General features: G+C 47.8%; 1 protein-coding gene across 1 annotated transcript in view; it reads right to left on the bottom strand.

Annotated features, from left to right (window-relative positions):
* MYO7A (myosin VIIA) overlaps positions 1 to 22,440 on the bottom strand; it is a 778,803-nt gene extending 756,363 nt beyond the window's left edge. The window contains exon 1 of the mRNA XM_086933887.1: positions 22,305 to 22,440. The gene's annotated coding sequence lies outside the window, so the exon portion shown is untranslated. The remainder of the gene's footprint in view (positions 1 to 22,304) is intronic.
* Positions 22,441 to 26,979: the final 4,539 nt, after the last annotated feature.

Genomic DNA, 26,979 nt, shown 5'->3' with positions numbered 1-26,979 from the left:
CGGCAATTACGCATAATTTCCCATAGCTCCCCCTCCCACAGTTTCCATAATCAAACAAAAGCAAATCACACATATTTTGCCCACACCTGCCCAAAGCATACTAGCCAGTACGCCGCATGCCAAGCACAACTCTATAGGAACAGTTGTGAAGTCCGACCAGGTTGCCCTGGGACTCCAAGCCACCGGTGTCAATAAGCCACCGGTGTCAATTGTTGCCAGTGCCAGCAGCACAAAAGCTGGTGCAAGTACTGAGAAAGTCCTTCAATGGCACATTTCTGCCAATGCCTCTCACTCGTATTTTGCAGCTCCCTATACTATTCTAATAAGAGACGAACAACATTCTACCTATTTGTGAAAGAGTAAACGAGGATGTAGGGAGAGTATGGGGGGTACACTGCAGTCGTAATTGTGAAGGGATGGGGAATACAGGAATAATGTTCTCCTTCAGATACACCATTCGTTCTCTAGTAGTTGAACACCCACTGCATTACCATTTCCAGCGCAAGCGTTAACTTACTCCTTTTACTAACCTTATGCGGTAAGTGGTGTCTGCCTACCAAGTTCCATAGTAATGTTTTTGTCTCAACAAAATTGCCCCAATATGAACCGGGCTTTCTTTTTGTTATTTTAGTGACGAGTGCTCCTGTAGGTCATGCTGTCAGATGATGCTGTCTCGGACAGCGGTTATGAAGGTATATCAAGAAGATATGAGCGCGCCAACCACTCCGGCCCAAACTTTCCTATTAATATACTGCTGACTTAGAGCGTGTTTTAATGGAAGGGAGTTGAGAAAAATATTTCGCTTCAGCAAGCTTACAAATGAACTTCCTTCCCTTTAGCTACCGCCCACACAACTTCAACAGCCCACACACTCCCGTATTCCCGGCAGCATCCCCTGCTATACTCACCAAAAGCAGGGTGTTCCCTCCCGCACAACCCATTTGCTAGGCACAGATTGCAACTTCCTGGTAACAACTTCTGGTCACGTATCCCACAATGCGCTTTTCTGTAGTTTTTACGTGTAAACCATCATGCCCCACAGAGCTACTGTAGCGAACACAGCTGGTACTAGTTGCTGGTGGGGATCACCGGTCTGCATCAGCTATTGACAGGGATTAAGAGAGAGAACAAGCGGGGCAGCTGTCAGCACCGACGATGTGCCCTGAAGCAGACACCAAACATGTGCGGGCGGGCCCCACGGGCTCGCACACTAAATACAAGCTCCCTCTTAACCCCAGTCACCCGGGCCTTCGACGCACCAACTCCCTATCCTAAGCTCTGCTTTGGGGCCGCTCCTGGCCCCCGTAATGCTGAGGGGAGCTCCCCTTCGCCAGGGCTCCTTGGGGTCACAACATTGTGGCAGGGGGGAGGGCACCAGCAGTGTGCCTTTGTCAGCCCCGCCTTCCTGTCTTCTCTGGTGGGCCGCCGGTTACTCTGGCAGACTCAGAGGCAGCAGGACACATGCGGGGCTCTCCTTTTACCATAGGAGCCCCGCGGATAAATTGAAGCAGCTCTCCTCCGGCCAGTGTTATTAGCCAATAAAGTCTAGGACAAGGGTACATTGGCCAAACTGCACTGCTTCCTCCCGCCTGGGGGAAGCGAAAATCGAGCCCGCGAGGCTCCTCTCATGTCTCGGCCGGCCTCGCCCACCGTCAGGCGCGGGCGCCGGCTTGGGCTTGTTTTTTTTTCTTCCCTCAATCCCTTTTAAAGAAAACCAAAAAATTAAAAAGGAAACAAGCCCACTGCAGTGACATAAACTAAATAAATTTTGCACACTACAGTTATTTATTTATTTAGGATTTGTCAGTCACTAAGCCCCGTTCTTTTCGGATTGGGGGCATGTTTTGGACTAATAACGTGAGAGAAAGAACATGAAAAAACACGCCCCTCAATCCAAAACGGACGGGCTGAAAGTGACAGACAAAGCTCTTCTCCAATGGCTTGCCGCCATTTAGGAAGCCAGCCAATGGAGAAGAGCTGGCTTGTTTACGCTCCATACTAAAAGACATAAAATCTCGCCAGCAATACTGTGCAAGCGCAGCCTACGCTAGCCCAGACATAAAAACTGCATGGCACTCGTACGGGTGTGGTACCAGAACAGCTGAATCAGAATACTGCGTCATCATTATTTTCAAAAATGTTTCCCATTGAAGTCAATAATGTAAATTAAACTTCGGACATGATATTAATTTTATACTGTATTTCTGGCTACGATATTCCAGTGGCAGCTACCATGGAACGGGAATGGTGAGGCAGAGGGAGGTGAAAAAAAAAAGAAAAAATACTTATATGTGAATAACGCCGCCTCTCCTCCATCCTCATCTCTCCCACTGGCAGCACGGAACGGAAGCACCCAGACTCTCCCAGCCAATCACTACGCTGCTGTCACCATGACAGCAGGGTCGTGATTGGTCTGGGCGCTGTGGTTTGGTGCTCAAACAGGGTCTGGGAAGCTGTGCATGTTCTCTACCCAAGCTGCATTACAGGCGGTGGAGAACATGCAAAGTGTGCATGAATGTTTGGCCGGCCCAAGAGAGCCAGCCAAGGCGACATGCGCACTTAGAGAGTGCAAACTATTCCTCCCTCTGCTCTGGCCAGCCCAGCCCTAACCTGGCTTCGAGTCCGCAGTGAAAAATAAAATGATAATAACGTCATGCTATTATCATTTTATTTTTATTTTTTTGTACTGCTCAAAGAGTGCTTAGTGGTGGAGCCGGCACTGCAATATTCTGATATACAACCCCTGGCTAGAGTCAGACTTCCAAAACTCTGGGTCAATAAAATGGGGTAATTATATTAAAAAGGGATGAGACCCCTCATCGGCTCTAGGTGGCCTGCTTTAGCATAAAGTCCACAGATTTTCTTTGCACCAGATTGGGCCGAAACGTGTAAACCAGGGCTCGAGTCGGGGGACCACGAGGGTGGACGGCGTCCCCGCACTTATTTTACGAGGGGGACGCCATCCCTCCTGCCACACAGCTGGACTTCACTCTTTGGCCTCTCTGGGACATGGAGCTCTGCACCTTTCGTGACGTCACTTCAGGTGACAGCGTCCCCCCACTTCTTTTTTTACGACTTGTGCCCTGGTGTAAACCTAGACAGGACTGTGAGGGGGTAGTCTTAATAACTGCCTGCTCTTCCCATGTCATATAGGTAATCTTCTATAGGATAGGCCCCCACATGTTACTTATCCCTACAATTGTGACAGGTGATGCAGAGACCCTTGGTTGGCTCCGCCTTGCAGACATAAAAAAACTCAAAGGAGTTCTGGATGAGCACGAAGTACCAAGATGGTGGCAGCGGAGGGGCAGCCCCGATGACAAACCATGCCATTAAGAATGCGTGAGGGGTCTCATGTTTTTTTTAATATAAATCCTTTTTAACTATATTGAATCTGTACGTATTTTCAAAGACAACCATACAGAATCACATGCACACTAGGGTTCTTAGTAACACATAATGGGCCTGATGCTGAAAGGTAACTTACACTTTTCAGCAACTTTAATACGTTTTGCCTATTTACAAAGTTCAACTGTAAATTTACCTAAAAGTAGAACTAGTGCTCAGATTTAACAAATAGACAATAAGTAGTAAACTTACTCCAAAATGTAAATTACTCATATATATGTCCCCCAGGCCCTTCAGTTTGGTTGAGACATGCAAGTTACACTTTTGTAGAAAATTTACACTCTGATTTTGTGAATAGCCAAAAAGTAGTAAACTTAATCAAAATTGTAAATTACTCAAAAGTGTAAGTTACCCTTGTGCATCAGGTCCAATCTGTTTCTCAATCGAGTCAGAGATTCAAAATCATTTGATGTTTGTAGACATTATTCCCCCAGTTGTGTTTACTCAATAAAATGGGGTTGTTCAGTTGGTGCAGCTGCAATTTCAGCTGACAGAGACATTTCTTTGAGTGGTGTGCGATTCTTTGTGTGATGTGTATGTTTGTGGTACATGCATGGCTATGAATCCTCTAGGTGCAAACCCTGCTACTTCCACATGGCCTTTAACTAAGCCTCAGCTTTAAGTGGGCCGGGTCTCACCGGGTCTGAGCACCAGCATTTTTTTTAACGGGGCCACGAAACGGGTCTCTATCTGGCTCTGTTATGTGCTCTGGTACAGAAAGTCTGTTTTTTTCCGGACCGCAGTGAGAGCAGGCACATTGATGTGCGCGGTGCTCGCACTGCTCACTTCTCATTGGTGGAGAAGCTACAGTGTTAGACGGACCGGGAGGGTCGGCCGAGGACAAGAGGAGAGGTCTCCGGGGAGAGCCGTCTCCAGCGATTGTACAGACGAATAACTTCCCCCCCACAGACGTACACCACACAAGGATAAGGTTTAACGTTCTTTATAGGCAATCTTTAAGTACGGTAGAATGGTACAAGGAGGTCTGGACTCAGGGGTCCCCTCGATTCTAGTCTCTTGCGCGGAAAGGGGGTAGCGGGACAGTCTTGTTACCAATCTGGTAGTTGCGATGATAAGATGGATAGCTCACAATCCTCGAGCTCGGCGTTCTTAGATGGACGGGCCGCGGCGGAGCCAGCAGGTCCCGAGATGATCGTAGGTAGCGACGGTCCGCGGCGGCGCCAGCAGGTCCCGGTGAAGATGAAGGGTTCAGAAGGTTTGCGGCAGCGCCAGCAAGCAGGACAGTAGTTCACAAGGCAGGGCTACGGCAGCGCCAGTAGTCCGTCAAGGATGAGTTCGTCACGGTGTCTCTCGACTCCAGGATACAACTGCCTTCCTGCTCTGGAGCTGCCCCAGTTATAGGTCTGGCGCCCTTTGATGTCCGGACCCTCGCACTTGGAGGTCGGGAGGTCCGGGATGAGGGAGTCCAGACACCCAGCAGGGGGGTGGAGCCAGCGCCCGGGGGAGCTGGGGGCGATCGGCACCTGGCGGGGGAGAGCCATCGACACTTCTTTCTCCCATTGACCTGCCAAGTGGGCCGCTCACCTCCTGGGTGGATGGTGGTGCCGAGATGTCAGGGCCTGGCCAGGCCCAGGGTTAGGGTCGATCTGAGGCCACGCGGCCTCGTGGTGCAGTGTCCAAGATGGCGGCCGGTCCGGGCGAGGGAGCCGGTAGTGATTCGGCCCCATGATGCAGAGATGTCCGGGGGCAGGAGTCCCGTATGAGACGGGGTGCGGGTTGAATCTGTGGGTAACACCTGGAGGGCCGGGCTCGGGCCTTGTCATGTGGGGAGGAAGCAAGCCCTTCACGTGGCCTGTCCAACTTGCGTCCCCCCCAGCTGAAGGCGGGGAGAGTCACCCATCCTCTTGGGGACTCTCTTCGTCGAGGCGGAAAAAGCGTGACAGGCCATCTGCGTTGGCGTGGTCTTGCCCAGGTCGATGTTCCACAGTGAAGTCCATTCCATGCAGGGAGATGGACCAACGCAATAGTTTTGGGTTTTCCCCCCGCATCTGCATTAGCCACTGCAGGGGCCGATGATCTGTCTGCACCCGGAAGTGGGTACCAAAAAGATAAGGCCGGAGCTTTTTGAGGGCCCACACCACTGCGAAGGCCTCTCTCTCGGTGGTGCTCCAGCGTTGTTCTCGGGCCAGAAGGCGTCTGCTGATGAAGGCCACTGGTTGGTCAAGTCCTTCGGGGTTTAACTGGGAAAGGACTGCCCCAATGCCATGGTCGGAGGCATCCGTTTGGACGATGAATTCCCGACTGTAGTCGGGGGCCTGGAGCACAGGGGCAGAGCACATGGCGGCCTTCAACTTCTCGAAGGCCGCTTGGCAGTCTGGGGTCCAGTTGACCTTCTTTGGGTGATTTTTGGACGTGAGTTCCGTGAGGGGCCCCACAATGCTGCCATAGTCCCTCACGAACCGCCGGTAGTAGCCGGTGAGCCCCAAGAAGGCGCGGACCTCGGTCTGTGTGATGGGGGGCTGCCAGGACTGGATGGCAGCGATCTTGAGTTGAAGAGGGGCCACCAGACCGCTTCCCACTTGGTGTCCGAGATAGGTCACGGACCCCTGACCTATTTGGCATTTGCTGGCCTTGATCGTGAGGCCGGCCCGTTGGAGGGCCTGCAGGACCTCTCGGAGGTGGTGGAGGTGGTCGGACCAGTGGCGGCTGTACACAGCGATATCGTCCAGGTAGGCGGCACTGAATTCCTCTAGTCCCGCCAAGACCTGGTTCACTAGTCGCTGAAAAGTAGCTGGGGCATTCTTCGTGCCGAATGGCATGACCTTGAAGTGGTAGTGGCCATCAGGGGTGGAAAAGGCGGATCGTTCTTGGGCCCTGGGTGTGAGACCGATCTGCCAGTAGCCCGCTGTCAGGTCGAAGATGCTGAGGTAGCGGGCAGCTCCCATGCAGTCGATTAGTTCATCTGCTCGGGGGATGGGGTGAGCGTCGGTTCTGGTGACAGCGTTCAAGCCCCGGTAGTCGACGCAGAATCGGAGCTCTGGAGTGGCGCCGGGGGCGGCAGCTTTGGGGACCAGTACCAGGATGAACCGATGTCCTTGTGCTGTACGGGGGTCCAGGGGCCCCACAATGTCTATTCCCACCCTCTCGAACGGGGTGGTGACAACTGGGAAGGGTTGCAGAGGTGCTTTAAGTTTGCGGCCGCTCTTCCCGCTGGCCTGGCACGTGGGGCAGGACCGGCAGTGGTTGAGGACGTCGTTTCTCATCTTGGGCCAGAAAAAGTGGGTCACCAGGCGACTGTAGGTTTTATCTTGACCCAGGTGACCAGCCAGGGGGACATCGTGGGCCAAGTTTAGCAAGAAGTCTCTAAAGCGGAGGAGCACCACTAGCACTCGACCGGCCCCTAACTCCGCGATTCTCTGTTCACTGTACAACAGGTCGTTGTCCCAATAGATCCAATGGCCTCCGGTGGTGTCCCCTGCGCTCTGGGCAAGGGCTTGCTGGCGGAGTCCCTCGAGGGAGGGACAGGTCTTCTGCTCTTGACGGAACTGTTCCTGGGTGGGCCCCCCTTCCTGACGCCACTGAGCCAGGTTGGGAAGGTTCTGGAGCTGAGCGAGCCCTTCGGGGGTTTGTTCTGGGGGGTCGGCACGGTTGGTGTCTTCTACTGGAGCGACCGGGGGAGGAGGTGCTGGCCATTCAGGTTTTTCGGGTCGGGGGATGGTACGGGCAGCCATGGACCGGGTGGTTACGCACGCCCAGTCCGGGAGGCCCAACATCCCCAGGTGCTCTCTTCTCTCTACGGCGGCCCACGGGGAACTCTCCAGATCATTCCCCAGGAGACAGTCCACGGGGGCATCGTCTCGGACCGTCACCTTTAACATGCCGGAGACTCCCCCCCATTCGAAGGGGACGCAGGCCATCCGACACAGACTCTCGGAATTGTCGGCTGAACGGACAGGGCAGAGAATGTTCGGCAGTATCTGTTCCGGGGTCACCAGGTGACAGCGGACGGCTGTCACACTGGCCCCTGTGTCACGTAGGGCTTCGGCCCTGCGCCCATTAATGTTCACCCACTGACTATATTTTCTGGTGTTGGCGGGTAGGGGAGCCCGCGGGACCATGTCTCTTCCCCCTAGGCACGCTAGAACCATGGCGGCCGGCTCCCACTCCGGTTGTTCTTGCTCGCATTCCTCTTGCTCTTCGGAGATTTGTTCTTCCCCCAGGGCGGCGGCCGCCATCTGGCGGGGTCTCGGAGTCTGATTCTGAGGACAGTTCGGGTCACTTGCGTAGTGGCCGACGCGCTGGCATCGGTGACATGTGACATTAGCTCTGTACCCCGGGCGCATCGGGGGGTTGCCCCGGTTGGCCGGGGGCGGGGTGCTGGCAGCGGAAGCAGCCGGGGCGGTGTCTTTTCCTCATCCCTGGCCTCCTCCTCGGGGACGGTGCTGACCTTGGTGGTTCCGGTTCTGTTCGTGCGGCCCGTTCCGGCTTACTCGGGTAATCTCCCACCGGTCAGCCTCGGCGGCGAGCTGCCGTGGATCTGTTAATTTGCTGTCGAGGAGGTGCTGCCTGAGCTCGACGAAGCAGTTGTTAGAGAGGTGCTCCCACACCATGAGATTAAAAAGTTGCTCGTAGGTTGTTACCTTGCTCCCCTTGATCCACCCCTCGAAGGCTCGGCTGAAATAGTTCACATACTCCACCCAAGTTGTACCCGGGATCCGGGTGCAGTCTCGGAACCTCTGGCGGTACATTTCGGGTGTGAGTCCATATCGGGTGAGGAGGGCAGCCTTCATGTGGTCATAGGAGGTCATCCGATGGTCTGGGAGCTGTAACAGGGCATCGCGGCCCTCATTGACGAACCTCCCCCATAGACCGGCTCCCCAGTCACTTCGATCGATCCGGTGGGAGGTCATGGCGATCTCGTAGGCCTTGAACCACTGTTGTATGACATCATCTCGGAAATACTCTCGAACGACATCCTTGGGGATGTGTACTTTCTTTTCTGTCGCTCCGGGAGTGCGTGGTTGCTCGGGCACCCCCAGATCTTTGTTCTGTTTCCGTAAGTCTATTTCCGCTAGCTTGCGCTCGTGTTCATACGCTAGTCTCTTTTCTTCGAGTTCTCTTTGTCTCTGTTTTTCTTCTCGTTCTTCTCGGAGCCGCAGATGTTCGAGGTTCAGTTTTTGTTCGGCTAATTTGAGTTCACCTTCCATTTTGAGCCGGGCCATTTCTAACTCATGTAGTCTGTTTTTTTCTCTCTCTTGGATCTCTTCCTGCGAGAGACCCGTTCTTCGCTCCTCGGGAGCCGTGGTGCTCCTCTCCGATGCTGCGACATTTTGGTCCGGGGGTCTGGCGGTCCCGGTTTCTTCCCATGACTCAATGGCGTGCTTGAAATCGTCTTTCGTACTCAGACCGGTGGTAGCAATGCCTAGTTCAATGCAGAATTGTTTCAACTCACGATGGCTGTATTCTTCCAATTTCTCCATCTGGAATTTCTCGGTGGATCCGCTCTCTTTGGTTGTCATTGTGGTTTTGTCGTGGGGTGAGCTACTCTCTGTACGTTTATGCGTTGATTCGGATCGCGCCGCTGGCCACCAATGTTAGACGGACCGGGAGGGTCGGCCGAGGACAAGAGGAGAGGTCTCCGGGGAGAGCCGTCTCCAGCGATCGTACAGACGAATAACTCCCCCCCACAGACGTACACCACACAAGGATAAGGTTTAACGTTCTTTATAGGCAATCTTTAAGTACGGTAGAATGGTACAAGGAGGTCTGGACTCAGGGGTCCCCTCGATTCTAGTCTCTTGGGCGGAAAGGGGGTAGCGGGACAGTCTTGTTACCAATCTGGTAGTTGCGATGATAAGATGGATAGCTCACAATCCTCGAGCTCGGCGTTCTTAGATGGACGGGCCGCGGCGGAGCCAGCAGGTCCCGAGATGATCGTAGGTAGCGACGGTCCGCGGTGGCGCCAGCAGGTCCCGGTGAAGATGAAGGGTTCAGAAGGTTTGCGGCAGCGCCAGCAAGCAGGACAGTAGTTCACAAGGCAGGGCTACGGCAGCGCCAGTAGTCCGTCAAGGATGAGTTCGTCACGGTGTCTCTCGACTCCAGGATACAACTGCCTTCCTGCTCTGGAGCTGCCCCAGTTATAGGTCTGGCGCCCTTTGATGTCCGGACCCTCGCACTTGGAGGTCGGGAGGTCCGGGATGAGGGAGTCCAGACACCCAGCAGGGGGGTGGAGCCAGCGCCCGGGGGAGCTGGGGGCTATCGGCACCTGGCGGGGTAGAGCCATCGACACTTCTTTCTCCCATTGACCTGCCAAGTGGGCCGCTCACCTCCTGGGTGGATGGTGGTGCCGAGATGTCAGGGCCTGGCCAGGCCCAGGGTTAGGGTCGATCTGAGGCCACGCGGCCTCGTGGTGCAGTGTCCAAGATGGCGTCCGGTCCGGGCGAGGGAGCCGGTGGTGATTCGGCCCCATGATGCAGAGATGTCCGGGGGCAGGAGTCCTGTATGAGACAGGGTGCGGGTTGAATCTGTGGGTAACACCTGGAGGGCCGGGCTCGGGCCTTGTCATGTGGGGAGGAAGCAAGCCCTTCACGTGGCCTGTCCAACATACAGCATGCCAGGTGACCTTTGTAGGGGAAGGTAAATGCTTTAAAGAGAGCCATTTTCTCTCTCGATTTCGCTTCTCTTTTTGAAACTCAGGAGCAGCAACATGTAGGTTGTATCACCAGGGCTTAAATGGAAGCTTTTTCAATATCATATACAAGCCATAGTTGCTGCTTATTTATCTTATGCAACTAACAACCATTGGCAAAGCCAATAGTCCTGACTTCTTGTAGGTATGATGTTTGTTACTTGTTGTATTATATATCTGAATGCAATGACAGAAACAGAAAAATACAAGTCTGGCGGCACACTGTACTAAACACAGATTTTACATAGGCCATGCCCCTTTGAGAGACCCCCCGACCCCAGTTTTTTCATCCCACTGAAAGCCTTGGCCACGCGCACACGTACTCACCAAGATGGTATTATAACTGATAAAGTATGACGGCCAGTGGCTTAGCTACGCCGCATGTAAGAGCGGGGTCGGGGTGCTGGCGAGTCCTGCGATTGCCACCCTTCGCGGTAAGAGCGGGGGGAGGGCGCTGCCCCAAAACTCGTGCTGCCTGGGGTGGACACCCCCTCAGTTTTTTGCCACTGTTGAGGTATGACCTAAGCATGAAAATAATGGCCAGATGGAGGAGGGTTAACAGCAGGGCTTTAAGTAGGCCGGGTCTCACCCGGTCTGAGCACCGGCAGTTTTTTTTAAGGGGGCCTCAAAGCGGGTCTCTATCGGGGTCTGTTTTGTGCTCACTTCTCACTAGTGGAGAAGTGATAGCATGACGTCATGCCAGGCGAGTTTTGTAGGGGAAGGGAAATTATTTAAAGAGAGTCATTTTCTCCCTGGATTTCCCTTCTCTTTTTAGAATTCAGGAGCTGCAACATTGCTGTGGTGTCACCAGGGCGTTATGTGTAAGATTTTTCAATATTATATACAAGCCACAGTTGCTGCTTATTTATCTTATGCAACTAACAACCATTGACAAAGCCAATAGTCCTGACGTGTTGTAGGTATGATGTTACTGGTTGTATCATATATCTGGATGCAATGACAGAAACAGCAAAATACCAGTCGGGCGGCACAGTACGCTAAGCACAAACTTTTAGCTGACGTGTTTTTAAGCCACGCCCTTAATTACTATGGCAACGCCCCCTTGAGAGACCCCCCTAGTTTTTTCATCCCACTTAAAGCCCTGGTTAAGGGTGAGCAACGCAGAGCGGCTCTGTGATGAACAGCAACACTGGATCTGCCTTCAGTAGGCCCTGGGACGCCTCCCCAGCCCAGCATCCAAACAAAAGTACCAACCAGAAGTAACAGGCCTCTCGCTTCCTACATCAAGGCTACTTACCCCAACAACACCACTGCAAAGAGACAGCAGAGCTACTGTCCAAAGAGTCATACAATTAAAGTACATTTTGATCTGCACCATTCACCCCATATGTGCTCATATTTGGGGTACATGCAGGTGTGTATCCTCAGCCCCACCCTCTTGTATATCTTTGCGAACACAAAGGTGATGGATGAAAATGCTTGAATTAGTTTGAACTATTGGTGGTTATTCTGAGTGCATTTCATTCCATTGTTTTTAGTTCATCTGAGCCAGCATAGAGCAGGAGCGGTTGTATGCAATTTCAGCCCTGTCCCAAAATGGGTAATACCGACTAAACATCTCCCTTCTGAACAAGATCCTTAGTCACAATTTGGCTCTGGTTCACCTCAGACAATTAGGAAGGAGCAAATGTCTTATTACAAGGAGGGCGCGCGCCAAATAGAAAGATATACCTGGCGCCCTCCGGCAGATGAATTCAGGTTACCTGCTCGCCCGGTGATCCATGCCAGATGCACAGAATAACAACAGCCTTTCTTTTACCACCCGATGAACAGCTGCCCTGCTTGTGTGCTTCATCTGACCACACAGTGAGGAGGGAGAGAACTGCACTGTCCGTGTGTGCCTTCCTTATCACTTGTGGGGGTGCACCCCGGAAAACCCGCGCCCACGAAGTTCCCCACTCCCATGAAACACTGTCCCTTCCAAGGTGGACACCTGGTCACACGTCTCAGGTACATCTAGTCCTCAGTTCACAGCCAAAAGCGCTCTGCATGCTGGGACCTGTAGTTTTGCTTTCCCAGGGTACGACTGGCCATACAAGCCCCAGCATGAAGCTCCACTATTTAAATGTTGTTAGTAAAAAAGGCATTTTCTTGGTAAAGCTGTTGCTGATGACATGTGTGAAGTGCTTCACTTCGCCACACACACATTTATGGATGAGTGAATTAAGATATGCTGCCTGTATAGTACGCTGTCACTCAAAACTGAGCATCTAGACTCTATTACATGTGCGTTGCACTACAAGAAATGCCTGTTCGGCATCCTCATGGACTGCGTAGCACTTCTACAAGCCTGTGGCTTACAGACGGACAGAAGGACTCGGGGGACTGCCTGGGTGAAGCTGGAGACCGTAGAGTTAGTAAGGCCTGCATTTGTTTGCGGAATATACACACTTGGTCAGGGCTTTAAGTGGGCCGGGTCTTGCCAGTGTCCAGCACCAGCACTTCAAAAAAGCAGGTGCTGATACGGGGTACTGTCGGGCTCTCTACTTTTGCCCTCATCCTCAGGGTGACAAAGAAATCTTAGCCCTGCAGCAGTACCACTCTTCACTGCCTTTAATGTAAATTCAAAGAGACTCGGTACATTCTTTCACAGTCACATCATTTCAGAACTGCAGCATTTGCAATATTATATACATTGAAGCCAAAGTTGTTGTTTAATTAGCTTATGCAACTAACAACCATTGACAAAACCAATAGTCCCGACAAGTTCTAGGTGGAACGTTACTTGTATAATTTATCTGGATGCAATGACAGAAGCAGCAAATTTACCAGTCAGGCCACACACTATGCTAAGCACAGATTTTTTAGCTTACATGTTTTCAGCCACTCCCTTAATTACATCGGCCACGCCCCTTTGAGAGTTTTTTTATCCCACTTAAAGCCCTGGACTAGCTATGTAGCTGTGAACGAGCCCCATGAGATGAGGGTGGCTTTTAAACTCAAGCACAAAGGGACCAATCAAAGACACTCACAGAAATGATGGCTCAACAGAGGAGTTGGCCCAACGGTCAGAGCTGCCTACTTTGGAAAAGGGGAATCAGGTTCGAGTCTCTGCGTCGGCTCAACATCCTGTGATTCTGGGCAAATCACTTAATCTCCCATGGCTACCAAAAAAATGAATGTGTCCTTGTGTAATGTAACTGGTGCTCATGTAAAGCGCTCCAATACCTTCAGATCGAGTTGGCGCTATATAAAACTGCAACAAAAAAAATATATTGATGAGACAAGATTCCCTCTGTGAATACTTGTGACCATTCGCAAATTCAGGGATGAAGCTGTGCAAGGGAAAGTATCCATCCATCGCTACATCCACAAAGATCTGTCAACACAACCCTAGGGGGCATGGGTTGTGATCCCACACCAAGAGGTACTTCACGAAATAGAAATCTGCCTTCTTGTGCATGGGACTCCCATCTGCCCCACAGGATGGCCAGAGCTGCTATTCACCCAGTGGAAAGTGTCCCTCGTGGATGGCTTGGACACCTTGGGCTATGCGATGGTTGCACTACAAGGGTTGTCGTTACCATTTCAATGTTTTACGACAGCCGTTAGGTGGTAAACCAGCGATATCTGGCTTTGCAAAAAGCAAGCAAAAGGATACGCCATTGGCGGCCCTCACGAGACAGCGCCTGCAGCACGTGCTGCACTTGTCGATGGGAGGCCGCATTTCATTGGTGATGCAGACGCTCCGCCCTAAATCACTACAAAGTTCCACCTGGAGGAGGGGCTTCAGCACATTCTGTTCCCTGTGTGAATCGTCAGGCACATGGAGGTGCTGCCACTGGCATTGGTAAGGTAAGTAACATCCTTTTTAACAAGCTGGCTTTTTGCAGTGAGTGTTAATGTTAACCAGGGCCACTGGAATTATGCGACAGGAGAGGGCCAAATTAAGCATCAAGAAAAGGCAAATAATGCTGCATAATGCAGCACAATTTCTGATATTATTATTGTTTTATTTTGTCATTCTTAAACTTGCTAACCCTGTCTGGCAATAGTTTGCACCTCATTAGTACCAGTTTAACGCTCAGACATAGCAAAAATAAAGAGAAAAGTGACCAGTCAACCATTGCAAAGGGCCTTCCACTGCGCGGCAACACGTGTTGCTGCATTTTTAATAACTTATGAACTGATTGCGCTAAAAACAAAATGTTTTTTTGGGGTAAAATCTGCAGATTATGCAGCAGAGGGTGGATTACGTTCATTATGTCATCAAAATCCCAGCATGCAAAGTGCTGTTGGATAAAATGCCAGAACTGGCTGAAGATGTTAAACATGACATTGAGCCATATCTCACTATGATTAAAGTGTTTACAAAGTTGTCTAGTCCATCTCAAAAACTGCTATTTTCACATGTAGAACCAAAGGTAAACTGCTCACATATTTTGTAAGGGTTCACTCACACCGTGCATTAAAACAAGCGCTGGCAATGCAAATATTTAAGTCATTTGTGTAGCGGAAAGGTTTATATAGAGATTCTTAACACAATAAATGTACAACATGGAAAGCAGCAGCACAATCTTCCCTAACACAATGAATATGTAAAGTAAAGGTGGCAGTAGCAGAAGGAACATCACAAAATGCCCTCACACACATAGGGCAGGTACAACACAGGTAGCTAACACACAAAAGAGGAAGTAAAAGGTGCAAAAAGGGTTGTTGCTTTCTGTAAACAGGCAAAACATACAAAGGGCCAGATGTACAACTGTTTTTTGCAGTTTCCTTATGGAAAATGGGATGCAAAAAGCAGTGAAAGACATGGTGATCTGCTGGCCCCAGCAGGCCTCCATCCTTGAGAGTGCTGTCCATTCCCAATGGGTTCGCATATTGCGAATTGCCTCATGACTATTAATAAGGCAGGTCCTTTGCGACCCCATTGGGAATCGCAAACAGTATCTGAGACACTGTTGTACATTCCCTTTTGCGAGTCACAAATTGTGAGTCACAAAATGATGCAATTTGCGACTCGCAAAATGGAAGGGTTGTACATCTGACCCCATGAGTACAAAACTACTGGAAGAAACAAACATCTTGTGCAATTACCACACATTAATGTAGTCACATAGGATGATGAACCCTCGCCTACTTAGTGTTGTGTGTGATATGCTTCATCGTTGGGTTCCACGGCTCCCATTGTAGCACATCTGAGAGTATTACACTTCACTGGTCATATGGAATCCTAGACCTAGTTATGGTTCCCTTTGTTAAACTGTCCGACCAATATGAAAATTATTTCTGGGTGAGCTAAAAAAAAATAAAAATACTGGTGTCTCACTATCACAAGATTCAAATTCGAAGGGTCGAGCCACAATCTGGATTCTGCTTTCTGTCAACATGTTTCGGCGCTTGAGTATTGTGCCCTCTGGAGTCAGTTATCTTCCTTAGTAGTATGGGTATCTTACATCAAATATTGTGAAACATCATCAGAATGGAGATGGTGGGACACATTTCCACTATTGGTGAGGCATGTACGATGGGGCAGAACACTATAATTATAGTATGCAGCATGAATCTGGCATTGCTCTGTAACTGTTTGCTACCCTTTTATATAGCTGAGGTACAAATTTTTAAATTAAAGTGTATGTTCGATGTATTCACTTAAGCACATTAGATTATGTCACTGCACTACGGGCCTTTATTAGAATGGGTTAACCACATCTTTCTTTCCTTACGATTTTATTAATGACTCAAGAGGTAAATTAGTTGTTTTGCTTCTTATCTATAAGCCTATGGAGCAACATTATGGTATATTATAACTAGGGCTCCCGGTTTTCCGTTTAAACAGATTTTTACATATAAATACAGATTGAAACCAAATTTTCCATTATCTCTATTTATATACAAAAACTGGAAAATACAAGTACATTTTGCTGCGCTGCCTTGCTCTGGCAGATCTGCCTACAGTAACATAAAACGCTTTTATTGATGCCCCAGCCATTTCCGGGGGCTCCGTTCCGCCCCTCGAGTGAGGTCTTCATTGACATCAATAGAATCACATCCACAACCATCTCGTGTCTCCCCCTCCTTAGAGGGTTACGAGGTGTCAGCCAGCTTCCTGGGCACACACACAGCCACACCTGAGTACTTCACAGGTCTTTGAAAGACCATTTACTTGTTAATGAGACTTTGTTGTTCTTTCACTCCTCCAGTAAAAGAAAGAAGCCGCCCAGAGCGGCCAAGAGGCTGACGATCTGACCCCAGACCTGCCTAATTGCAGCATATGCAGCCATTTCAAAACAAAAGTAGGTGCCCTCGGGGAAGGGGGTGGGGGGCTGGAGTCAGTGGCGTGTGCAGTTTTGGGAGCAGCAAAAGCAGGAATCGAATACCAGCACCCCGTTGGGCAGCAAAGCCTATTAAATTAAACACGGCCTGGCACTGAGGGGACACCTGCAGCCTCTGTTATCTGAAGAGCATGTTTGTTGTGCAGGTAGCAGTAGCCCAAAAGGTTAGGGTGGAAAGGGCGCTGGTGCCAGAGACAAGCTGGTCCCTACTGTGCCATTTGAGGTTGTATAACTGAGGAGGAGGAGGGCAGCAGCTCGCACAGGCCATGGACCGTCAGTGAGTGTGTCTGAGTAAAAGTATTAACATAACACCTGCCTGTGCCTCGGTCTGTGTGCTCCCCACTGTGGGTACGAACAGTAGCCTGTCCTATCTTCAGGGGAGGTCTGCGGGGTTATACACAGCGAACCCCTGCAGATGGAAGAGTGCCACATTCTCCAGTGCCTGTTGTGAGCCCCTAGATCAGCATCATCCTTCATATTACAAGAAGAGTCTGGGTGGCAATTCCTAGAGGATGTATTAGCCTCAAAACCCCTTTTGCTTTGGCACTCTATTTGGGCGAAAGAAGAAACACATTTCACCATGTCTATTATAGCTGCCTGCCTAGCCCGCGACCATGCCATGAAAAAACCCTGGCTGTCTTATATCAATGGTCTTTTTAAATTACGGTTTGATTTATCGATCTGGTCTAAACCCCGTTGGCTGCTCCTTCTTAGAGAAAAGTGCAGTGAAAACTGCATTTTTTAATCAAAGAAAGGAGCTCAGAATGCTTGAAGAATTCAATAAGCGCACCGTGGCTACCTATATATCATATGGTCTGTCTGAGGAATGTCAACACTATCTGACATGGGTAACTAATGCTTTGTGTTAACCAGACTAAGGGGCACATGCATCAAAGGAAATTGCATTCGCAAATGGTGCAAAACGCAAAATTCGGACGTTTGCAAATGCAATTCCCATTTTTGGGATGCATTAACATTTTTGTAATTTTCGCAAATTAAGAAATCGCAAAATTGCTATTTCTTAAATTGCGATTGCATTTAAGGAATCTCAAATTGAGATTCCTTAAATGCAATGCATCAAACTCTAAAAATTTGCGAATTCGCAAATAAGGGGAGCAAATTACCATGAAGTTGACTTTCATGGTAATTTGCGGAAACTTTGAAAAATGCACTAAAGTGCATTTTTCAAAGTTCCATTTTACACACACACATGTGAGTGTGCAAAATGTACTTGTAAGCAGATTTCAGGGGTGCAACAGGGTGTCCTTTGGACCCCCTGCACCCTTGAAATTGCATTCTTAATTTGCGAATTTCTAATGGTGAATTGCAAATTTGGAATGTCTTTCCATTCATTCCTATGGGCCTCTAGGCCCATAGGAATGGATGGGGAGGTATTCCTTAATTGCGATTCTCAATTAGAGAATCGCAATTAAGGAATTTTAAGAAATCACTATTTTTATAGCGATTTCTTGATGCATTGCAGTTTGCAATTCCTTAATTGCGATTCCTTATTTTTCGCAATTAATAATCGCAAAATGCAATATTGATGTATGTGCCCCTAAGACTTGGCATAGCCCATCACCGTGTTGCCTTCCCTGAAATGAAAAAGCGCCCACCTGCCATAACATGCCTTCAAGGGATGGGGCATCAGTCCAAAGCACACAGCACTTTCTCCTATTTTGTGGTTTTTATGAGGGCTTAAGGAGATCCTATTTGAAACCTCTCTTTCTTGAGGGCAATGTCGGGGATCAAAGAGATGCTCTAAGGCTTATGTCTGCACCAGGGAACCCTCTGGTTTGTGTTAGGGCCGCACTTTACAGTTGGGGCGCTATACATTTCAGAAGCAGCATCATACTGTAACATATTTTATCTGGGCGGGGCTAAAATGATTTTATTTAAGTCTTACTACTGTTCTGTATATATTGATGATTACTGACAATGCACGTACTCTATATACGTGGCGTCTGTACGCTCTAGGTATGATATTGTATTGCTACCTATTTTCGATATGTGGGAGGTTTTTTAAGGTTTTACTACTGTTTTATTATTGCTAATGTATTTATTGACGATTATTGATGACGTATGTACTTTTATGGCCTGTTGTTTCTGGGACTAATAAAGACCTAATTGACTGACTGTCCAAGGCATTTTATGCAAGTGCATTCAAAATATCTTCTGTTTGTGCTTTTCATAAGATGGGGCAACAGCAGTGGAAAGACCCCTTCTTAATGGAATGGGCAGGATCCTGCAAGCTTCCCATTTTCAAAGGAGAGGTGCAGCTTGAGCAGCAGCAGCACAAGCTTCCCCCATCGCAGGACAGGTACACAGCAGGCCGCTGCAGTGCAAGCTTTGCTACCTCATGAAAGAGATACAGCATGACCGCAGCAACGCAAGCTTCCCTGTCTCTCAGAAGGCAGCAAGTGCATGCCCCATTCCCTGCACACCAAACTCAGCCGGGCCGACTAGTGCAGCTTTCAACGCTCACACATGTGCAGTTAGCATGAGTGACTTGTAGGTTACAGGCAGATTTGTGGAGCGGTTGCTTAAGTCACTGAGAGGAAAGTAGAGGTGGATGAGTGAGTGGATAAGTGATTCTGACACTATTCCCACTTATATGATATTCCACATCAGCATCCTGGTCTGCTGCTGTCACTCAGCTCTGCTGCTTGTTTTGATTCTTGGTTTTCCACATATTGAGGAGCGGGCCTTACCTAGTATGGCACTGTTATTTAGCCCCTTCCCTGCGGGGCTAATTCCCCCGCTGTGCTGGGGGAGGGGCGGCGCGCATAGCGCCCCAGTGCTCGTGACGAGCTCAGCTCGTCACGCTGCACGGTGGCGCTGTGCTCATGACGAGCTCAGCTCGTCACAACCACGCCCATTTCAATAGAACGCTCAGCACAGCGGGGGAATTATCCCCGCGTGTGAGCGCCGCGCGGGTCATGGCGAGCTCAGCTCGTCATGAGCACAGCGCAACCGTGCCTCATGACGAGCTGAGCTCGTCATGAGCACAGATGAGGTTAGAGCAGACCAGTCACAGCCTAAGTAACTATGCTCTGGACAAGCACACGCAGAGGCCTTTTAAAGCATGGGCAAAGTGGCCATGGGCCCCAGGTTTTCTGGGGGCCTCCTGATAGAGTCCTGCAGAGTCTTGCCCTGATGACCTTGAATAATTCTTAAACAATTTTTTTAAGTACCACTTTCCTTTCTTTTATTAAAGTGGGTGCTGTGTGAGATTCTTTTGCAGATATTTTGCAGAGAACTGGTATGTTTATGTTGCATGCAGCATCCATAAAAAAGTTTCTTTTAGATGAATACAAGACCTCACATATGAGGAATGGAAGGGTATCACAGATATTATTTGCTATAATATTGCTGAACTAATGCTGTGTTCTAGTAGTGAAAACGAGTCACTATTCCCGAATATTAGATGTAAACACATTTAGAATCTGGAGGAGTGTGCCTGTGCACTGTCAGTGACCTGGCCAAAGTGGGCATGAACGAGCTGACATTGGATCATAAATTCAAAGCTATCCTGAACAGGGGACCCCCGAATACGTTTGGCCCAGGGCCCCCAAAATCCTTACGATATCCCTGTGCACAGAGGTGCTAACCTCTTCGAAAAGGTTTTGATTGTGTGCAAAACAAATGCTGTGCAATCCCTGCCTTGGTGCTGCACCTGTTCAGAAGGTGGAGGGGTACCAGTGCGACACGCCCTGTGTAACCCCTTTGCAGCGTGATCACAGGGGAACAATGAAACTGGTAAAGAGATTTGCGAACCGCAAGGTTGCTTGGGCGCACTGCATGTTTGTCTTCTTCTCTGCAACATTTGCCTTGAATACATAGGGCCTTATTTACAAAGAATTCGCGCAGCGCAGTGCCGCATGCAATTTGGCAGCGCTGGTTAGTTACGAAGCAAAGGGATGCGTCATTTCTACAACATTATGGCGGATCCCTGTGCTCTCCACTGCACTGGTGTACAATTAGCTGCACCACGTGCAGACACAGACACCCTTGCACCACAAGGGTGCCTGCGTCACAGCGATGATTGTTTCTGCACAAAAACAATCACAAGAGGTGATTTCCTCTTTCTGTGCGTGCTGCCGAATGCAGAAAGAGGAAAAAAACAAAAAGAAATTAGTATATTTCTCCTTGTTGCGCCTCCCTACTCCTCCCCAGGGAAGGCATGGCATTCTGACGCATATCCAGGATTACGATTTCTTGTAAATCTGGAAATTCAGCAGAAGCCATGGGTGTTGCGTGGGAACACCCACAGCAACCTCCCATGGCACGCCGCTTTCACACAAAGCGTTGTGGGTAAAGGGGACATATTTACAAGGACAAGAAAAGCCACAAATGGATGTCTTTAGGTGTCCTTGTGAATATAGGGCAGCCGGTTGCGCCGCCGTTGCGTCACAAAATGTTAAGCCTCACGGCGCAAGGTGCTTGTAAATTAGCCCCGTGGTGCCAAATGTTTTCAAAATGTGGTCAAATAGTTCACTTTATAGCACTATTGTCTAAACATATTGCCCAAGAAGCCAACGCTTTCCCTCTGAATTCTGAAGCGAGGCTTGTGAACTATTCTTAAACGTTAAGCTTCTGTCTCGGACCCCAGGGGCACTAGTTCTTCACAGCAACACATCTTGAAGGGGCCAATAAGACAAGACCCATATGGGCGGTCCGATGAAATACACATGCCACTTAAGCGCGTTGAAGCGGCTGAAAGTGGCTTATCGGCGCTTTGTAAAATCCGTAAATAAAATGAGTAAATTGTCCTTGCAAAGGAGAGGAGATTGACATTTGGCTTTCCACCTTGACACAATGTGTTATCTTCAGCACACTTTTTAGTCGTGTTAGCTGCTCCTGAATGCGCTCTGGAAAAGCAGCGCATTGGCACTTTACAAATACAAACTGAAAAAATAAAACAGGCAAAGTGTAATTATTGGGCAATCTTGCAATCCCGACTGAGACAACGTGTGATGTTCGGCACATTTTACGCTTTATTACTGACGACATTTTCTTGCTCTTGAGATTTTAGTAAAACTAAAGTAACCTACTGCGAAAAATCAAGGATCGATAGTAAAGGTCGAAGGGGCTGCGCTTCAGCCTGCGGATATGGAAAGGCAACAGGAAGACACATTTGCATTGTTCGTGCGCATGCTGCAGCTCGTCTCGCGTCTTCACAGCGCTCTACATAACAGGTGTTCGTACCCAACTCAACGGAACTCATTGTAATAATTTCAGAACGATAGAAGGTTCATACAGTTAACGGTTTAAAACCTGCCCCTGGTTTGCACGCGGACCTCCGCAGCATGTGCATTAACCTACTAAGCATCACAAAAGACCGGAAGCGCATATTCTCCCACACCAATTTCAATCAAAGCCGCCAGCCTTGTGTCCGACCTGAAATAATCCCGGTGCTTCAATGTACCACCCCGGGGAAATCAAGCACCTACTCGGTCCGATAATAAACATGTCAATATTATTGTCTAAGAGCTGTTCAATAACTGCAAGATGGCTCAGTCAATTCCCTCCTCAGCTTTCCATTTTCTCCCAAAAACGCTAAACTCCATTCCAGGTAAACACGTGGGAATATCCGCGAAACGAATGCAAAAAATGCCAATTAAGACACAAAGTTCACTTTGTTCGTGGCTCAGAAAAACAAGCACCCTGCCCCGAGAAACCACCTCCCTGCACGCTCCGTACCAGGCCGGCGCTAAGAGGCTTTAGGCAAATCCGCAGAAGAACCACGCGAGCCAGACAGAGCTTAGAAGGAGACGTGGTCCGGCGGCCACGTCGCCGACCACCTGCACACACGCAGTGTGTGGTCTTGGGCGAAACTGCCCCGCACCGCCGCGCCTTTGCTCTTTTATTTGCCCACATTGTCAGCGCCTAGAAACCGGCTGCATAATAACTGGACATTTACAGCTATAGAGGTGGGGGTCCCTTACCTTTAATAATCCATGGGGGCCTCCGTGGCTGAAAAGCTGAGGAAGTCCAGGGGCAGAGGGAATATCCTAATCCAGCAGGTGACGTGTGCACCAGCCCCAGGGGGTCAGAAAGGACTGTCACTGTCCTGGAATGAAAGCTGTCACTGCCCCGAGGCGCCTGCTGCCTCCCTCGCTCTGTCACCGGCTGCCTTGGATACAATGCGACCGACCGCCTCCCCATTCAAACTCGCTGATCCCTCTTAAGGGGAGGGGAGGAGATTATGGGAGCCGAGATGTGTGTATTCAGCCTGACATCAGAGGGAGGGGCGGAGCCCTCCGCCCCGCGAGATGACCTGCCACCTCCTAGCAGGGCGAGTCTTTACAATCAAAGCTGGCATCAGGCCTAGTCCTACATTCGCCACAATGGCTCTGACCTGAGCAGGTCGATTAAAAGACTGCAAAGCAACATGGGTGCTCCCTGCGGGCACTGAGGGCACTGCCACCCTCCATGAAGGGAACTTGTCACAGGGCGAGAGGTCGGAGGTGCCGGGCAGCCGTGATAGCCGCTGAGCTCGCGTGACCCCGTGTTTGTTTTTGGGGAACAGGTTCCACCATTGTTCTCACCAGGGCAGCCCAGCAGGTGACCCTTCTTATCCACTTGTTCAGCCTGTAATCTGCAGGCCACGAGTTGAAATGCCAGCAGGGCTGCACCGGTCTTTTATCTTTATGGTGTCGACAAAACTGCAAATTAGCAGCCGAATGCAAAAAAATCGATATTAAATCGAAGGAAGCAAATCTATATCATTTATTAGGCCAGAAGACAGGTATTTGTTATATGGAGTCTCACATATAACCATCCTAGGCAATTGTTTTGATGTTGGTTACCCCCTTTGACAAACCCTGGCAGTAGAGGATTTGCAATTTTATAATCATTGTTGACTCTTATTAGATGGGGTAGTATATTGTTTTGCGAATTCTAATTTTGTATCTATTTGCAATTTTGTGACTCTACGCCTGTGAGTTGCCTTGTGGTTGATGCTCAATACAGTAGGCCAGAGCTGATTATGGTGACACGCTTCTAAACGCGCTGCCCATGTTGGCACCGGAAAACAACTCTACACTATGTACAAAATCACTGTAAAACGGCATGAATGTTGTTTAATTTTAATTAAGAATATACCCGCCACGTTTGGGGCAGAACCATATTTTTTCTTCTTTTCTTCTTTTAATTTGCTTTGCACATGCTTGTTGAGTTTGTGCATGTGTTATATTGTGGATGAGAGCGTGCACGAATGCAAATGATTCAAATTATGGACGGATGGACGCATGAGTGCAAGGATGAGCGACAGAGTGCATGTGGAATGGCCTATTGAGCGCCTAAACTCACCAGTGACTGAAGAAGCACTTTCAGTTATAGGCTAGAGTCTAGACCGTATGGATTTGTCAGTGCTTGTTCATTTTCATACAGGGCAAACCATGTTTCAGAGGAACCACAGAGGGTTGTACGTGCAGAAAAGTATTCATAGGGAACACCCAGTATTTCCAGTGGGAACAGGGTATCTATTCTCAACCATAGGATTATGTTTCCAAAAGCAGCTTTAGTAATTAAGGTACTGAAAAAACAGTAAGTATGTGGACCAATCAGTGAGTCGGGGGCTTGAATGCACCAGAAGCATCACATAGTTTTTATTACTTTAGTATAGTCAACTTCTTGCATGTATTAATGAAAAATCCATTCAACAGAGAAAGGATGGTGCCAACCAACATACACTCAATATAACATAGCTCAAATAATCTGCAGTGACCAAAGTGACATAGTTGAGGTGGTAAGAATGGAAAGAATATATATGAAACATTAATCACCCCAGTCTATCAGATGTTACCAGATACTTACAGAACAGTACAACTGTCCCTATATATGATACAACCAGTCTGGTGGATAACTACCCCCTTGCGTCTTACCGATTGTGTTTTATTTATGACAGGGTCATCATCGCAATGGCTGAGAGGGGCCACTTCCACAGAGCACCATTCTAAGGTACAATCACAAGGCCAATTTTATTTTATAAATTTTATTTGCAGTCTTATAAACTACATACAACACTACAAAGCTGTCAGAGTGCTATACAATATCACTAGGAATAGAAGACAGTGGGTGCAGCTCGAAGTCATAACCCCTGAGGAAGAACATAATAGCTTAATTTATGAAATAATGAAACTGAAACAAGAGCTTTCCTCAGACCTAGAGGAAAAGATGAGGAGAAAATGGCAAGCTAGCACTTTGGCAAAATACGAATTTGGGGAAAATAGCGGTAAATTGCTAGCTTGGAAGCTTAAGACGGATTCAAATAGAACAAGCATTGGAAATGCAATAGGTCTAGCAGTAGGAAAGTTAGAGCTATAGGTGTTATTATTTTTTAATTTTTTTATTTATGTTTTTTTTTCTAAATAGCTAAATTAATAGCTTTCTTCTTTACAAAGGCAATAGTTATAATTTTTGTAAATGTGACACCTTTAGCATTTGTAAAGCAACATGTTTTGTATTTACGTGACTTATATGTATTGATATAAAAAAAAACAATGGCTTTACATTTTTTCAAATAATTAATACGTAAGTAAAATGCATTTTATTTTATATTGCTATTAGCTTAAACTTTATTAAATATATTTAGTGAAGATTATGTTTATTTTATTGTGGCGAAAATCCAAGAACAGAAGTGTATTTTAAAGATTTAGTTTGACATTTTGAATACATTTTGTAACATTGGCAAAACATATTTGAACTATTGATGCTGTGTTGGCGCTGAGTGATGGTGAGTGATGCTGTGCCACTGAGTGATGCTGTTGCGCTGAGTGATGCTGTGGCGTTGAGTGGTGCAGTGGCGTTGTGGTGTGCTGTGGCATTTTGTGGTACTGAGTGATTTTGTGGCGCTGAGTGATGCTGTGGCATTGAGTGGTTCTGTTGCGTTGAATGTTGCTGTGGTGTTGAGTGACGCTGTGGCATTGAGTGAGGTGTGTGAGGGTGATGGGGTGTGATGGTGATGGGGTGTGAGGGTGATGGGGTGATGGTGAGTGATGGTGTGTGAGGGTAATTGGGTGAGGGTAAGTGGTTGTGTGTGATGGTTATTGTGTGAGTGATTGATGGTGTGTGTGGGTGAGTGGTGTGTGAGGTTGATGGGGTGTGAGGGTGATGGGGTGTGAGGGTGATGGGGTGATGGTGAGTGATGGTGTGTGAGGGTAATTGTGTGAGGGTGTGAGGGTGAGTGAGTGGGGGTGACTGTAAGTGTGTTGTAAGTGTGTGTGTTGTTGTGTTGTTGTGAGCTTGTGTGTGTGTGGCTGTGTGAGTTTGTGTGTGTGTGCGTTTTGAGTACGGAATTTTGCATAGTCCTAGAATTAGTCCCTTTTCCCTTTTTTTTGTGCGTAAAAATGGCGGACGCTACCCTATGCCATAACGCTACCTATGTTATTTAGGTTAGAGTTCTAGTTTATTTTGCTGATTTACCTTGCATTTTGGTTGACGTGTATTCCGTCCAATCAAATTGCAACGTTTTCTTACGTAGCGTTGCAATTGCGTCACGTTAATTGGGAAACTTCCAGATCTTCAGGAACCGGCGTATGTGTAAGGCGCGTCGTGCTTCCCGCGTTGTAGCCGCGTCGTTTGACAGGTAAGTTGTCAATCTAATCTTTTTTTGTGTTGTTTACCTAGCGTTTCTTTACTATATATATATTTAGTAAGTTTTGAAATGTTTAGTAATGTTTTTTAAAGAATTTACTTTGCGATCGTACTTGGCTTGTGTATGTACCTATTGTACTTTTATGGAATGTTTCTAATTTTCCTTATTTAATGTATTTTTGTTTACTTTTATGTAAAGTATGTCATAAAGAAAACGTTTTGGGATGTACTCTTTCTACATGTTGCTATATTTGTTTAGTTGACAATGTGTTATTTAGACTGTACTTTCTTTTATTTTTCCTTGTGTTTTTGTGTTGATTAAATTGTATTTATGTTTTCATTTTTTTTGGTTTTCCGTATACTTTCTGAATTTCGACCACCTTTAAATATTTGTATTTATTGTAATGGTACGTAAAAGCTATATTTGCTGTATATTTTGAAACCTACATGTTTTGCTGCTTTTGAGCAGCAATTCCTTATCTATGTTTTTGTAAGTACTATAAAATTTTAAAGCAATACTTATGGAGTGTAAGCTTATACTTTTCAAATCCTGTATTTTTTTATCAAAAAGAAATGTTATGTTTTCAATACCATTTGAATGACTCTAAAGTAGTATGTATGTTAATTAATGGCAAAGTATACGCATGAAGCCACTTTTATTAATTGTTTACATTTTTTTGGTTAGTTTGAGTGGAATACTTTATTGTAGTTTTGGAAGAATTGCAATTAGGCTGTAAAGTCTCGTGCTCTTTGTTTTTTGGATTATTTCCGGCATTGTTTAATGGTTTATTTATTTTCCCTTACTTTAGTAAGTGCTTTATGTTGTGAATTCGTGTCCTTTAGATGGCTTTGTCCCCTTTTAAATTGTTGTATTATTCGCTGTGTATTCAGATGTTTCCCTATTTTGTTTGCATTTATGTTTTTTAAAAAAAATGTTTTATTTTACAATCCCTTTCTGCATTTTTATGTATTAATTGCTGCACTGTCCTCGCGATGCATTAAGTTTTTATTTTTGAATAGCTA

The sequence above is a fragment of the Lissotriton vulgaris genome, chromosome 8, assembly GCF_964263255.1.
Source record: "Lissotriton vulgaris chromosome 8, aLisVul1.2, whole genome shotgun sequence".
In the NCBI taxonomy this organism is placed as follows: Eukaryota; Metazoa; Chordata; class Amphibia; order Caudata; family Salamandridae; genus Lissotriton; species Lissotriton vulgaris.
Note: the sequence above shows the minus strand (reverse complement) of the source record. Positions and strands in the feature narration are given on the sequence as shown.